The 17,211-nt window shown below is 37.4% G+C and overlaps 1 protein-coding gene across 11 annotated transcripts in view; it reads right to left on the reverse strand.

Moving 5' to 3' along the window:
- The window catches only part of LOC143244168 (uncharacterized), a 136,679-nt gene that overhangs the window by 32,371 nt on the left and 87,097 nt on the right, over positions 1-17,211 (reverse strand). The gene's annotated exons all lie outside the window — the stretch shown is intronic.

Below are 17,211 nucleotides of genomic sequence, written 5' to 3' on the forward strand. Positions count from 1 at the left end.
TGGATAAGGCTTCCTATGAAAGATAGATCTTTTAAAAAAGACAAACCTGAAAGGATATTCGATACGGAGAGACACTGGTTTCACAGCTGGGCACGTGAAGACAGTGAGGTTAGCTTAACAATATATTACTGATAATGGCTAAAATATCCTGGAAGCTATAAGAAACACACTGCTACTTGTATCCTTCTGTGCATGAGTGAAAAATTAGCAATATGAGCTGAAAAGTCTGAATGTAAACAAAGTACAGGGCACACATTTTATCAAACACGAAAACTGCAACAGATGAATAACTTACGGTGAATGGAGTGCAGAGTTAATTTCAAATAACTTTGTAAAAGAAATTTTTATATGACGTCACAATATGAACGCGTCTGAGGAGCATGTAACCTAAGAAGTACCTTATGAAAGGAATAAATGGATAATAATAAAAGAAGTGAAAATCGAACTAGAAGAACAGTTTACATGTTGTGAAGGCACGACATGACCAGGTGGTTAAGGCACTTGACTCGAGGGCTCAAATCCCTGTCACACCAAACATGTTCGCTTTTTCAGCCGTGGGGGCATTATAATGTGACGGCAAATCCCAGTATTCGTTAGTGAAAAAGTAACCTAAGAGTTGGCAACGGGTGGTGATGACTAGCTTCCTTCCCTCTAGTCTTACACTGCTAAATTAGGGACGGCTAGCACAGATAGCCCTTGGGTAGTTTTACACAAAATTCAAAACAAACTACATATGTTGTGAAATAGGACAAAATGAAAAACACAAAACGAACTATAATTTAGGTATTAAAACACCCCTTTTAACAGTCTGAACTGATGATGACATTTCTCAACGTTAATTATCTTAATCTGTCATGTGAGAAACTTTAAGCCCTCTAGGGGGCTTTTCTACCGCGTCTATCGTCGATCACTGGTATTTTTAAATACGAGAAGCGTGTAACGCGATGTTAAGGAAATCATCTTTTTTCTGTGTTTACCTGCCGTAAAATTGGATTTTATCACCATAAAGACAATAGAGATTACAGAGTATTGTGATGAAGAGTTGGGATCACTCAAGCCAGGAAAACGAAGAGGGCGCAACGAACAACGATGACATATAAACCTGCCTTGGTTAAGAAGTTATATGACAAATCTCTAAAAACATTTCAACATAAGACAAAGTGAGTAAGAATTCACAAACAAGATGTTTTTGTTCAGTTGCTTTGGAGCAAAGCTGCACAGTGAACAGTCCTTACTAAACTGAGCTCCGAATTTTGGAGTTATAAGTCCGCAAACTTACAACTACTGCTGACCCCCTGGGGACAGACTAAGTAAGTTGCATGTATAAAAATGCAGACTCACATTCGAGATGATATATATATACATATATACAGATTTACGCTCAGATAAGTGAGAAATTTAGCCGTAAGGACATACCTTGAAGTGAGCACATGCACAAAATACAGTTATATACATACACGTGAGGACTTATCCACAGTCACAGAGACACATGAACACATACACAGTACAGGACTCGCGTGAGAACTTAGGTGTTAATTATTAATATTGTGCCCCTGTAAAATGGGCACGTGGTCCTTATTATAAATAATCACGAGCACGTAATTATGGCCGTTTTAATAGCCAAATATCCTCAGCTCAAGAAATTTATTATTTCGGGCATACGTCTTGCCATGGACAAGGTTGACAACAAAACAAGGGAACATTATGCAATACGCAGGCGCGGATATAGAATGGAGGTTTAGAAGGGGGACAGAACTGGTGCACTCCTTTGCCCTAGAACTGCAATTAAATGATTAAAAGACTTTTACGCCCACAGCCTTCTTTTCACCATAACGTCAATTTTAATTATTTGCCCCCCCCAATATACTAAAATGTCAATCTCATATTTGCGGGCCCAGCATGGTCAAGCGTGTTAAGGCGTGCGACTCGTAATCTGAGGGTCGCGGGTTCGCATCCCGGTCGCGCCAAACATGCTCGCCCTCCCAGCCGTGGGGGCGTTATAATGTGAGGTCAATCCCACTATTCGTTGGTAAAAGAGTAGCCCAAGAGTTGGCGGTGGGTGGTGATGACTAGTTGCCTTCCCTCCAGTCTTACACTGCTAAATTAGGGACGGCTAGCACAGATAGCCCTCGTGTAGATTTGTGAGAAATTCCAAAACAAACAAACAAATCATATTTGCGCTCACTCTCAAGAAATTTCCCAGTTTTAATTAACTCACAAAATATAATAAACAGTAACTTTTAATATATTAAGCTTAATTCTGGATCAAAGTTCTACATATAATTTAAACAACTCATGATGTTAAGCGTGTTTGTCCAAAAATATAAAGGTCAACTCACTGTTGGTCAGAGAACAAATTTAACGCTGCAAAAGTGGTCCAACGTAAACATATATATACATGTATATAGGTATGTATGTAAGCATCTTTACAATTGTTCGATTTTGAATTAATTATTTATTTCACTAGGTTCTTCACTAAATACTCATTTTCTAGTTTTCTTTCGACAGCCGGGAAAACCACGTGAACGACGTTAGATGAAGTTGCCCCCTCGACGCCCCTGGTGAACGCAACAGATAACACTCTACATCAGACCCTGGAATTGATCTTAAGTGTATTCTGTTTGTTTATAATTGAGCACAAAGCTACACAATGGACTATCTATGCTCTGCCCACCACGGGTATCGAAATCCAGTTTTTATCGGTTTCAGTCCGCTGACATGCCGCTGCGTCACTAATGACCGAGGAGAAACTATAATTGACGTAAAATTTTATCTTATGTCTCTCCATTTATAACCTGGTTAATGTTTCCACACCGAACGTTAATTATTAATATTTGTTCTCTTATCAGTTTGTTGAAATAAAAGTTTGAAATGTCTTATAATTCAAACTTGATCTATCGATCCATGCCCGGCTCTGAATCGGACCGTTTGATTTGATATTTCGTCATCGATCCATGCCCGGCTCTGAACCGTTTGATTTGATATTTCGTCATCGATCCATGCCCGGCTCTGAATCGTTTGATTTGATATTTCGTCATCGATCCATGCCGGCTCTGAACCGTTTGATTTGATATTTCGTCATCGATCCATGCCCGGCTCTGAATCGTTTGATTTGATATTTCGTCATCGATCCATGCCCGGCTCTGAACCGTTTGATTTGATATTTCGTCATCGATCCATGCCCGGCTCTGAACCGTTTGATTTGATATTTCGTCATCGATCCATGCCCGGCTCTGAACCGTTTGATTTGATATTTCGTCATCGATCCATGCCCGGCTCTGAACCGTTTGATTTGATATTTCGTCATCGATCCATGCCCGGCTCTGAACCGTTTGATTTGATATTTCGTCATCGATCCATGCCCGGCTCTGAATCGTTTGATTTGATATTTCGTCATCTGCCAACTTGCTTCTTACTTCTTTTTCAACCTTTTTTTTTCGACTTTGTCTTCACTTTGTCAGCTGCCACGCCTACCAGACTCGTTTTAACCAGATTCATGCTAAACTTGTTAACCCTTTTAACCCAAAATTATCAATAGTCACGTAGTCAAAATTCTTAACTTCTACCAAGTGCGGGGTTGAAGGAGGACTGTTTAGTTTTCGATCGCCCCTTGGGGTTAATATTTCCTTAGAAATATTAACCTTAGTCCAATACAACTGCCAGAATAGAGAGAGAGAGCGTAATGCTGGTAATTATTTGGTGATCCCGAGGCGAGACAAGGTTGAAAAACGAGAAACCAATATTAGTTTATGAAGCGAATACACGGCTTTAAAAGAGTAAGGGCGTAGACCGAGCCAACGTCGTGTTTTACTCTCCATACAATCATAAGAATCTCCGTCTTTAATCTTCGGGTCATTAACCAGGTAGTGCCTCGTTTTACTTCTCTGTTTACTTTTAATAAAATGCGAGTTCTGAACTTGTTTAAATACGATGCAATGATTTGATACGAGAATTTACAACGCGAAGCCTAACGACCTTAAGTAACGTTTCTATGATACGGTTATAATTAGACTCGAGTACACATTAATGGGAAAGTATTCCCAGAGGAGACAAACTTCAAACATTTTAAGTAAAAACAATAAACATGTTAAAGTCAACTAAATTCTGTTTAAAAGAAAAAAAATCTCCTTTGTATTCCTATGATCACCAATTAACCACCAATATGTGAAAATCAAACAACAACAACACATAATTGGTTTGAATTTCACACAAAGCTACACGAGGGCTATCTGCACTTGCCGTCCCTAATTTAGCAGTGTAAGACTAGAGGGAAGGCAGCTAGTTATTACCACCCATCGCCAACTCTTGGGCTACTCTTTTACCAACGAACAGTAGGATTTACTGCACACATTATAACGCCCCCACGGCTGAAAGGGCGAGCATGTTTGGTGTGACGGGGATTTGAACCCGCAACCCTCAGATTATGAGTCGACTGCACTTACCATTTGCAAGGTCGGGCCAAAACATAATAAATTGTGAAATATTATAAAGCCTTTTTCATTTTTTTTAAGTTTAACCTTTGCAATAAAAGTTACCAGAAATACAGTATAAAAAGTAGTTCAAAAATACAAGAAACAATCGTTAAAACTTTTAAAAATTGTTGCTACTTTAGGCTTAAAACAATACTATTAAACGATAAAAATTTCGCAATTGGTTGAAGCACAAAAATGATTCAATCGCACAGTGTCCTTGCGCTCTCCTCTTCGTCGGTAATTAGTTCCTTAGGATAATAAATATTAGTCTGCTAGTTTTGTTTTATTGCGGAGAAACAAGAGAACAATGGAAGCGAACAACAATGCTATTATATGGTTTACAAGACCCTTTGTCAACAAGTGAAACAGAGTGGCTATGTTCGCAACGAAATGATTCATCTTGAGACGTAGCTTGCAAACGGTATAAAACTGCAACATCGTAATAAACTCTGCAAACATTTCGCAGAACAGCTAAAGCACTTGAAGGTCCTAAGTTTCCTTAAAGACTTTATAAAGAACGTAGTTTTAAAATTACACTAAGTCTAACGCAATTTCTTGCACGTGTATATAAGTACAAATGCTTGTGCATAAGCCACTATTTGAGAAAAATCCTGCATGGATCAAATTATATTTAGCGACCAACCTAGACCGATTGTCAACAAACTAGGCATGTACTTTCAGGACGCCTGGAGAGTGATGTAAGGAGTCTCGTGCGGGTTTGACCCTCTTCCCTCCTTCATGTAACTCATGAAGGTCCCAATGTCTTCATGTTACGTCAGCTAGTAGATACATAATTCCACCTGACCATATATGTTCTATTAACACAATAACGGTGTATATAAACATTGAGAGGTAAAGGGGAGGTCATTGAAGAAAGACAATTTTTCAAGCATCGTAAAGCAACCGAGTGGGATGTTAGAGTAGAATAGGGAGACCGTGAGTTGTGTACCTCACTGTGCATAATGTTGAGTTTACTAATTTGAATGAAATCATAAAATATCGGTTCAGGTTTACCTACTTAAGTCAAACATTGTAAAAGGTTCTTTTTTTGTTAATCTTAGCAGCAACAGTAGAAACCAACACGAGATGTAATGATTTTAATAAGCTAGTAAATCATACTTGATTACTGTAGTAAGAGATAAGGGAAGCGGAAATCCTCTGGGTTTTACCACCCTCCTCCACAAATCGTGTTCGTGCAATCATTCGTGGCTACGAAACGTTAAGCCTACAACTGACAAGACAAACATAATCACTTTCGTTTATTTTACTGGTGACTTGAAATAACCCGAATGCAAAATAATTCTTAACAATTGCCGAGAGCGACTAATTAGCCTCGTTAAATCTAACGTAATTAAGTAAGCCGACTGTAGCGCCCTCTCATGTTAATTAACTAAAATAATGGATCATAGTCTACTTCGTGGTCGAGTGAGTTGGTTTCTTCTTAATAAAACTACAATTCTAAGATAAGAAATAATTCTTAATGAACGTAACAGTTTTCTTTTCTCTCGAGTAATTATTTCTGATGAAACAAAAGGCACGTGATGTTAATGACAAGTCGCATTTTGGCAAATCTTTAAAATTTACCTGAAATAAAGGGCACGATCTATGACGCAATTTTCGGTCAAGCCACATGGTTCCTTTTCGTGGTCGAAACTGGACATTATCATCACATTCCCACAAAGGCTCCATCTGGTCACAACAATTAAGGTTAAGTCTGTACATGGAACCTCCCGAACTGTGTTCGTAGCCTCGACAGCAGCAACGAATATCCAGTAAACTCTCACTGAATAACTCAGTTTCCCGGCTCTTGTTGACGGACAGAAATTGAGCTTTTCCGGAGTCCTCATCAGGAGTGGCAAAACGGCCGTCAGCAATAGTTTCGTGAGATTCGCTATTGAATTTCCCGCTGCCACTGCTAGTGCTCGTGGCGGTAGTGCTAGCGAGAGAAACACTCTCACTAGCTGCACTCTCATAGTCTGAATGGCTATCGTTGGGAGCCCCACATTCAGGGACAGGATGTCCACCGTAGAAATCTGGAAAAGATAGGCCCTTCTCTTGACAATAGTAATCTTCCAAATTATCGAGCCCATAATAAGCCGAACCATTCGAGGAACACGTGTAGAGCGTTAGCTCGGACTTGGACAGTGTCGAGTGCCGCTGAAGTGTTCTAGACTCACAGTCTTTCTCCATGGTGTCCACTTTGAACCTCCGTAAAGGACGAGGCAACGTGAAACTGTGACGCAGATAAGACATGGCTGTATTGGGACGCTTGTCTAGATAAAGTTAACCCAAAATATTGCCAACACAGTATCACCGCTTGCAGAATGCCAGTTATTATTATTATGATAAACTACTGGTCTAAATTATGAGCACAAAATAGATATTTTATAATTAACAATTTCAAACAACCTCAAGATCACGACCGCGTTGAAAGACTCTAGAAAATCTCAGATGGTTCACTCAAAACAACAACAAACACACACACATAAAGAAAATAAACAAACAACGACTTGAACTTGTAGATCAATAGTTTGGCAGTTCTGAAGTCATGTATAATCCACGTGACCTACTACCGATGACGTGTTTATTTAACGGAACAGACCCAAGGAAACCGATGCCATCTTCTCTATCGTCGCTCTGTCTGGTATATTATAAATAATAATCTGTCCATCTTATATAGGTTTTACTCTTCGACTTAAACTGATAGCATAAATCCCTTCAACAGAGGCAAAGTGTGTCGCTTTCCAAAATAGATGATCTATGGTGAAACTTTTCCACTGTACTAGCTAATGAGAAGGAAGTTTCTTCCTTAAGCCCGAGGCAAGGATAAGGGACTAAGACAGTAATCTTGCTGGAAATTAGGGCTGCTACCACAATAGCACCACTCCATAGAAACGCTCTACGTGTCAAAACTCGCTCGTTAAGCTTCTGAGAATGACGGGACGGGACCAACTCTCTCCGTCACAGATGGCTTAAAGTACGGCTTTACAACACGTGGTAGCCACTGATTATCAAGGCTATCCCGTGTGCTATAAATACTCTGTTCTTGACAGCTCCTACACGATGTACAGTTGTCAATTTAAGACTTCAAAGAAAAAAAATGCATGTCTCTAGATTCACAACGTGTAAACATATCCAACTAAAATGATATTATTTGAATATCAAGTTGAAAGCTCGGGCGAAAACTAGATTTAAATGATTCCTACAACGTAGCTAAGTCTAGAAGCGCGTACACAGTTTGATTCTCAGGTTACACTAACAAAAACAACCGACTACCAGGCAACGAAACGAAACGACCAAGCTAGCATCCAGACTCTGAAGAGAGTAAACTAGAGCGGGGTGCGTGCTGTATACGTGAGCCTATTGTTTCTTTCAGTTTACCCAACTCGTCGCTAGAGGGTTTTTATTTTCATTGAGGGTCCCCTGAATAGTGAGTGCTTCCATGAGACTTTAAGGGGTGCCTCCAAAGGGCCAACCAATGACACAGTCGCAAGTTGGTATTCATATTATCACAATAAGCACATAAATTTGAGGTTATGAGTTTAAATTTTATTTTATCAAGAATCACCAAAGGGCCAAAACTGGATACCTCTACTTTGTATCGTGTATTATTAGTATATACAAGGACACGATTCGGGACCACCCTGCTGTTATTCAAGTTATTAAAACTTAAATATTCAAAAACTACAGCCAGACACCTTTCACGTTACCAATCTGATTATCCTTCCTTCAAATTCTCTAGACAAGCACGATCCAGTGAAACGGCTGTCATTTATGGAATGTTTTTAATTGGTCTTACACAATATAACAAAGTGTTTGAGAAGTTACGAAAGTTTAATTTATTTGCAGTTTCCCCAATTAGGTTTTCTGGAGTTGAAATACGAGTTTGAGTTATTGTATATATCTCACTTGTTGCTTTATTTTATATTTTTATCGATGTAGTATTATATAATTTTTATTTTAATAAAAATAGAAAAAAGAAAAAAAGAGAATGTTCTACATAATATAATTATTTGAAATCTAAGGCGACACCTAGACCTAAGCTTGAGTATTAACGTGAAAGTTGTGATGACACCTAGGTTTGAATTTGAGTACTAACTTGAAAGTTATGGCGATACCTAGGTTTAAATATGAGTATCAACTTAAAAACTAGTGAAACTTTTTTTCTGTTTAATGTTGAGATCTAACTTGAAAACTAGTACGACACCTGTTTCCATACTGAACGTAAAGCGCACATCACTTGTACCTGTACACCCTTTTCATATTCAAATAAATAACTGCATGAAATTATTATTAGCTTCCGGTCAGAGAAAGCAATTTCCTTATCTAAAAAATAAAGATAAGAAACAATCCGTAAAGCGCATAGCTAATTAAATATATTGTTCTTACGTTTTTATATATAAATATTAGAATACATTTTTTTCTTCAGTTGGGTATCCTTGTTGTTAACGAAGTTTTCGACCGTAATCCCAATAATAACTCACGAGTTCGGTCAGTTTAGGACATAAAGGTTGATCCTAAATCCATACACTCAGTTAGCAATTCAAAATAATCATTACAACAAAAGCATATTAATAATAAAAAAGATAAAAATTACATATGAAGCATTCTAACCAATATATTTTAATAATAGAAAACAAAAAACAGTGTGTACAAAGTTTGGTTTGAATTTTCGCGCAAAGCTACACGAGGGTTATCTGCGTTAGCCGTCCCCTAATTTAGCAGTGTAAGAGGGAAGGCAGCTAGTTATCACCACCTACCGCCAACTCTTGGGTTACTCTTTTACGAATGAATAGTGGGATAGACCGTCACTTTTTAACACCCCCACGGCTGAAAGGGCGAGCACGTTTGGTATGACGGGGATTCGAATCCGCGACCCTCGGATTCCAAGTCGAGTGCCCTAGCCATCTGACCTTGCTGTGCATGTGTACAAATAAACACTATAGCAGTTAGTTTAAAGCACTGTTGCACATCTGATACTGTTAAACACATTGAACAGTGTATCGTATAACAGTATTAACTGAATATGCTATGGACAGAAGAGTTCGAAACTCGATGCAAATAGTTTAGTTCCACACTTTCAGCTATTGGTGTGAAGAATGGAAATCACTTCTGTTATTCGATTCAAAGGAACGAAAACACTTCAAGTATATAAAAGAGTCTTCTGATCGGGTCGCTTAGCCCACGTACGTATAGGGTGCGTTTGGATTTGAAAACTCAAAATGCTATTGATTTTAAAAAATCGTGACCTGCAGGTTTTGACCTATCTAAGAGGTCAAAGCACTTCAAAATTGTTTGTTTGCTCTCAGTTATGTATATACTAAAATATAACTATATTCTCCGTTCTACGTGGTTTGCATGAATATTTCTATGCGAAAAACAACAGAAAGGCTTATCAGCCTTGAGGTATATAACAAAAATATAAGTGGTTTCTTTGTTGTACGTGATGTGTTGTGTATATTGTATATTTAGAACATCACAAAAGGGCTTGTTGGTATTGAGTTACTTTGTTTCATTAAGTTCTGAACTTGTATAGAAAGTGGTATACTTCAGTCTTGCATGTAACAACTGATGTTAGGAAAACAACGTCATTTCCGTATTCCAAGTTATCAGCCTTCACGTCCGTAACGTTTTGTTGACATGTAAAGAATTATTTTACTGTTTGTTTCACATAGAATATAAAGACAAACCACCTACAAACTGTTGTTCGCTTTCAGAGCATAGTCACAATTGGCTATCTGTTGTGTTCATCACAGAGAATCGAACACCGAATTTTAAAGGTGTAAGTTTGTAACTTACCGTTGTCCCAACGGGTGACCCGTACAACCGTGAAAATACTAATGTCAAAAACATTTCTAATGTTAATATTACAGACGGAAAAAATATGTTACTACCTGTGTGACACACACACACAAATAAAATAGATGTCATCTTTATGTCCGATTTTCAACGGATCTCTACCAAACTTAGAGAATACCCTTAGGGAATCCTAAGAGTTGGCGTGTAGAGGTGGCTGAACGGGTACCTCAACTGGTATGAGTATTGAGACAAACCGCGTACCACTGAAAAAATAATTATATCTTTCGTCTACACAAGTTAACGGTAACATAAATCAAGAATATCCCTATATTTTATACCCAAAAGTCAAGACTTGTTACGTTTGAATACAAAATATACAAATATATTTCATTTTTGTTCCCCCCTTCCCACAATTCAATCCCGAACCCTAATTGGGGATTTTGTTTTTTATGTTCGACGCTGTTGCGCTTAGCTGCGAAGTTCGTTAAGCCTAGAGTAGCAATGCCAAATATAAATATCAACACGTCTGTAGTTGGTTTCGGTGGAAGTGGAGGAACCAGTGCTCATCTCACATCGTTCTTAGCGAATGTCAACTGTTAATAATAACTCATTACGTTTCGCTTAACACAGATGATCTCTGAGTGAAGCCTATAACTGTTTCTTCTTCCTTTGTTTTGTTCTCCATTATTATACCGTTTAGAGTCGTGACAGATGCAGACGTCTTTCTGAGGTGTGTTCCCCCCACTCATTCAGTCATAAGTCTGAATGCTTGTAACTCTAGTAAATAGTGTTTCAATGCCTGCGGCGAGTGCAGTACAGATAACCCACTGTGTAGCTTTCTCTTAACAACAAACAAACAGTCAAATCTTCCGGGATAAGGTGTGACATTTTAGTAACATTTAGTCTCGTTGGTTCAGCTGTTTCTTTGACCCCATCCATCCAAACATTCCTTGGCCTTCCTCAGTTTCCTGTTAGTTGTAAATTATGTATTCTTCCTTGTACTTACCCTAGATGGGCATCTCAGCACTAATTGCCTGGACCATTTCAATACCTGCATTTCCGTATGTTTTAGTACTGGTCTCATTCCAAGATATTTTCTGATTCTTTCTGAATTTTTATCTAGTCGGGTCTTACCGACAGCGTTAGAAAAAAACCGTCTGGTATAGATATGTTAATACTGGTGTAAATACCATGTTGATAAGTGTTCTCATACTGACAGTCCATGTCTGGTACAGATATGTTATTACTGGTGTAAATACCATGTTGATAAGTGTTCTCATACTAACAGTCCATGTCTGGTATAGATATGTTAGTACTGGTATAAATACCATGTTGATAAGTGTTATCATACTAACAGTCCATGTCTGGTATAGATATGTTAGTAGTGGTGTAAATACCATGTTGATAAGTGTTCTCATACTGACAGTCTATATCTGGTACAGATATGTTATTACTGGTGTAAATACCATGTTGATAAGTGTTCTCATACTAACAGTCCATGTCTGGTATAGATATGTTAGTACTGGTGTAAATACCATGTTGATAAGTGTTCTCATACTAACAGTCCATGTCTGGTATAGATATGTTAGTAGTGGTGTAAATATCATGTTGATAAGTGTTCTCATACTGACAGTCTATGTCTGGTACAGATATGTTATTACTGGTGTAAATACCATGTTGATTAGTGTTCTCATACTAACAGTCCATGTCTGGTATACATATGTTAGTACTGGTGTAAATACCATGTTGATAAGTGTTCTTGTACTAACAGTCCATGTCTGGTATAGAAATGTTACTACTGGTGTAAATACCATGTTGATAAGTGTTCTTGTACTAACAGTCCATGTCTGGTACAGATATGTTAGTACTGGTGTAAATACCATGTTGATAAGTGTTCTCATACTGACAGTCCATGTCTGGTATAGAAATGTTACTACTGGTGTAAATACCATGTTGATAAGTGTTCTTGTACTAACAGTCCATGTCTGGTACAGATATGTTAGTACTGGTGTAAATCCCATGTTGATAAGTGTTCTCATACTGACAGTCCATGTCTGGTATAGAAATGTTAGTACTGGTGTAAATACCATGTTGATAAGTTTTCTCATACTAACAGTCCATGTCTGGTATACATATGTTAGTACTGGTGTAAATACCATGTTGATAAGTGTTCTTGTACTAACAGTCCATGTCTGGTACAGATATGTTATTACTGGTGTAAATACCATGTTGATAAGTGTTCTCATACTAACAGTCCATGTCTGGTATAGATATGTTAGTACTGGTGTAAATACCATGTTGATAAGTGTTCTCATACTAACAGTCCATGTCTGGTATAGATATGTTAGTACTAGTGTAAATACCATGTTGATAAGTGTTCTCATACTAACAGTCCATGTCTGGTATAGATATGTTAGTACTAGTGTAAATACCATGTTGATAAGTGTTCTCATACTGACAGTCCATGTCTGGTATAGAAATGTTAGTACTAGTGTAAATACCATGTTGATAAGTGTTCTCATACTGACAGTCCATGTCTGGTACAGATATGTTATTACTGGTGTAAATACCATGTTGATAAGTGTTCTCATACTAACAGTCCATGTCTGGTATAGATATGTTAGTACTGGTGTAAATACCATGTTGATAAGTGTTATCATACTAACAGTCCATGTCTGGTATAGATATGTTAGTAGTGGTGTAAATACCATGTTGATAAGTGTTATCATACTAACAGTCCATGTCTGGTATAGATATGTTAGTAGTGGTGTAAATACCATGTTGATAAGTGTTCTCATACTGACAGTCCATGTCTGGTATAGAAATGTTAGTACTGGTGTAAATACCATGTTGATAAGTGTTCTCATACTAACAGTCCATGTCTGGAATAGAAATGTTAGTACTGGTGTAAATCCCATGTTGATAAGTGTTCTCATACTAACAGTCCATGTCTGGTATAGAAATGTTAGTACTGGTGTAAATACCATGTTGATAAGTGTTCTCATACTGACAGTACATGTCTGGTACAGATATGTTATTACTGGTGTAAATACCATGTTGATAAGTGTTCTCATACTAACAGTCCATGTCTGGTATAGAAATGTTAGTACTGGTGTAAATACCATGTTGATTAATTTTCAATTAATTAAAACAAACTGACAAAGTTCAAGAGAAGAAAAACAAAAGTTATATTATGTTCCATCTAAGAAGCCACAATAATCAAAACCAAACTCACCATTGTGGTCAGGACAACCTAACGAACTAGTGACAGAATCTGGGAGGAAAGAAACTTTTTTTTTTCGATAGATATAATTAAACCAGTTTGTAACTTTACGTGTAAAATAATAGTGTTCTCTGTTATTATTTAGCCTTCATAAGTACACGGGTCTGTTTTCAAAACCACGTTTTTTAAAATTTATTTAGTACCATTTTAACGGGATAAAAAAAAGACAACAATATATACGCAAATAAGCGAAACGACATAATTCATTTACTGCAGGAAAAAAAATTATTTCTGAGAAAACTAACCAAAAAACAACTTTGGATTGACAAAAGTTCTAGATGGCGCCACTCTCAAGTTAAAATAAAAACTACTGAACAGTTTAGATAACTTCTATAAAACATTGACATTCAGTAATCAGCTAGTTAACCCTTAAACGGCAGTCATCAACAATTGATGCTGCCACTTATAACATTACCGCTGTCTGAGGGTTAAGTTATTTTTTTAAAAAAAACTGATTATCTCACCATTATCTAAATAAATACAGCTACTGCACCATTCACATCTATAAATTTAGTTCACCTAGATCATTGACGGGAAAGTGATAATATAACTATACACAAGGCCTAGTAAGCAATTAAAAACAGAGAATAAGCAGATGGTCAAACAGACAGACCAGCAGTCGTACAGTGGACAGAGTGGCGGATATCCGATTACAATGAGAGCTAACAGACACACTGATAAACAACATAATAGAAATGTGTCCAATACCTAGACACTTTCTTTTAAATGTTACAATGCACAAGTTATATTTTCTTGAAATATGGACGGATAAGAGATACAACAGTAACATTCTGAACGTTGAGCTGTAAGACTTCAGAAGGTACACACATCTCTATATGTATTTAGGCTTAGATGTCTATCTGCGTAAGTCTCTACTTATAATGAAACAGCAAAATTTCAAAACATCAAATTCGGCTTTGCTGTGTATCTGCGTAAATCTTTATTTATAAAGAAACAGTAAAATTTCACAACAGTTGTTTGTTTGTTTGTTTTGAATTTCGCACAAAGCTACTCGAGGGCTATCTGTGCTAGCCGCCCCTAATTTAGCAGTGTAAGACTAGAGGGAAGGCAGCTAGTCATCACCACCCACCGCCAACTTTTGGGCTACTCTTTTGCCAACGAATAGTGGGATTGACCGTCACATTATAACGCCCCCACGGCTGAAAGGGCGAGCATGTTTGGCGCGCCGGGGATGCGAACCCGCGATCCTCAGATTACGTGTCGCACGCCTTAACACGCTTGGCCATGCCGGGCCTTTCACAACAGTAATTTAGGCTTAGCTGTGTCTGCGTGTATTCGATTGTACAGAAGAGGAATTGTGATTTTATTTTGATATCTAGTTACTCTTTTCCGTGCATGTTGTGTGTTTCTAACAGATTTTTCTATATGTTAAGGATATAGATGTAACTCGGTCATCTAAACATGAAGTAACAGCTGATTTTTAAAATCACGATTTAGATTTCCGCTTTAAAAAAAGAAAAATTGAATAACTTGATATTATTTAGTCCTAACTTCTCTTTAGCTCTCATACTGCAAGGGCACTAAAACCCCGAAAATGGTAATTTACTAACCATTTTCAAGGATATATAATACACAGTTTCAAGTTATCAAGACGTGAAAATATGATGTATTATCAGGGAATAAAAATGGTTGTTCTAAACTGGTGAAAATGGGTGCCAACTTCAAACCTAGAACTTTACTGAAAGGGTTTAACTACAGGTTTGAAAACATCCTTTGTTTTAGGTTAGATTTGTTTGTTGCTAATGAATAATGTACTCTTGAGTTTTAAATCGTGTATGAGGAATTGGTGCTAGCGACTAGTTTCACACAGTTCCGAGAACGGGCCTTGATTTATGAATTCTGATGCTATATAGAAGAGGTTTAGGGAGTTTACAAACACCAATACCAGAAGCTGTTTAGACAAGGATTGTTTACAGAACGTGCTAGTTTGGGGGTTTACAAACTCGAATCTCAGAAGCTGTTTAGACAAGGACTATTTACAGAACGCCGTGAGTTTACAAACTCCGATACCAGAAGCTGTTTAGACGAGAACTGTTTACAGAACGTCTTGGTTTAGGGAGTTTACAATCCCCCAATATCAGAAGCTGTTTAGACAAGGACTGTTTGCAGAACGTGCTGGTTTAGGGGGTTTACAAACCTCCAATATCAGAAGCTGTTTAGAAAAGGACTGTTTACAGAATGTGCTGCTTAAGGGATTTTGGTGCTTCCAGAATAATAGCGAGTGTTTGAACTAAAAATTACACATGTTCTTGTTTCTGACAGTAACATGATAAAATTATTCCCTTTAGAAGCTAATTTACAACCGATTCTTACGTCAGAAAACTCGTGACATCAACTTATGAGCGATATTATTCATAAATAACGGTTTTCTTATCCGTGATTCTAGCTTTTGAAGCCGAAGAAGTGTTAAGAACTTTATTTACATTTCTAACAGTCAGGCTTTTTTTTTTATTTGTTTGTTTTCCCAGTGAAAACGTGAGAAAAAAATATTATGCATGCTTGCTCGTAACCAGAGATAATGAAAACTATTAAATATATTAATACAGTTTCTTCAGTAAATATATATAGTTACGGGAAAATGAATCTTCGAACATCAAAAATGTTCTACGAGGAAGTGAAGTGGGGGGAATAACTGACCCCAGAAAGTCAGTAGATCTACTGGAAAAAACTAGCCCCCCACCCCACCTGTAATCAATCTCCTACCGTCAAAAACGTGTGAGTAAAGTTCAAGGTTGTTGGTAGCCATGTTGGATGACTCAAAACCTGTTGGTGAATTTGTAGAGGAAGCTTAACAGCCCAAGGGCACCGTGATCATTCAACTGATTACAAAACAAAGACAAAGCCTGTGTTAACAAACCAGACATATTCTGGATACCGAAGTACATAGATTCCAAGAAAACATAGAATATTAACTTCAAAGAAGTGTTGTTGAGGTTTCCTGGTAGAATATATTACAACGATTATGCTGTTCGGAATAAAAGTCACGGTACGGTTAGAAACACTAAAAAGAAAAGAAAAAATGAAGGAGCAGCAACCAACAAGTGTTAGGATGACGTGAATTAATGTTTATAGTTAGAATATTTATTTTAAACTCAGTTTTACGTTGAGTAATTTCTTTAATTTTTCCAAAAGCATAAAAACAACCACGTGAAACAGACCAACACATAATTACAATGACGAAGGATTTTGTGAAGAAAAATATCGAGTTACCACGATTAACATTCAATTGGTGAAACCGTAGTTAATTTATGACGCTAGAGTTAAATGTTTTTAATACTCAAATCAGGCACAAAAACCGGTCTCTTTTTTAAATTTGGATTGGCCAAGTTTGAGCTGGGTCGAATTACGTTTCTCAAATGTTTAAAATTCTGAAGAAAACTATGTCTCAAAATAGACTTCACTCAGTGACGAACAGTTATGTGTAAACAATGTCAAGAAGCCACCTGGTGAACATGTAACGAGATGAAGAATGGACTTGTACGATAGTTACGTAATAATATCCTCACGATGACCTTCAGAGCTCCTTGAACATTGTTACAGTGAAAAGAAACCAAACAAAAAACGTGTCACTTTAAATGTGTAGCTCGGGAGGGAACACTAGATATCAATGACATAAACTGATGCCCAATCCAGCAT

Source organism: Tachypleus tridentatus, chromosome 2 (assembly GCF_004210375.1).
Source record: "Tachypleus tridentatus isolate NWPU-2018 chromosome 2, ASM421037v1, whole genome shotgun sequence".
In the NCBI taxonomy this organism is placed as follows: Eukaryota; Metazoa; Arthropoda; class Merostomata; order Xiphosura; family Limulidae; genus Tachypleus; species Tachypleus tridentatus.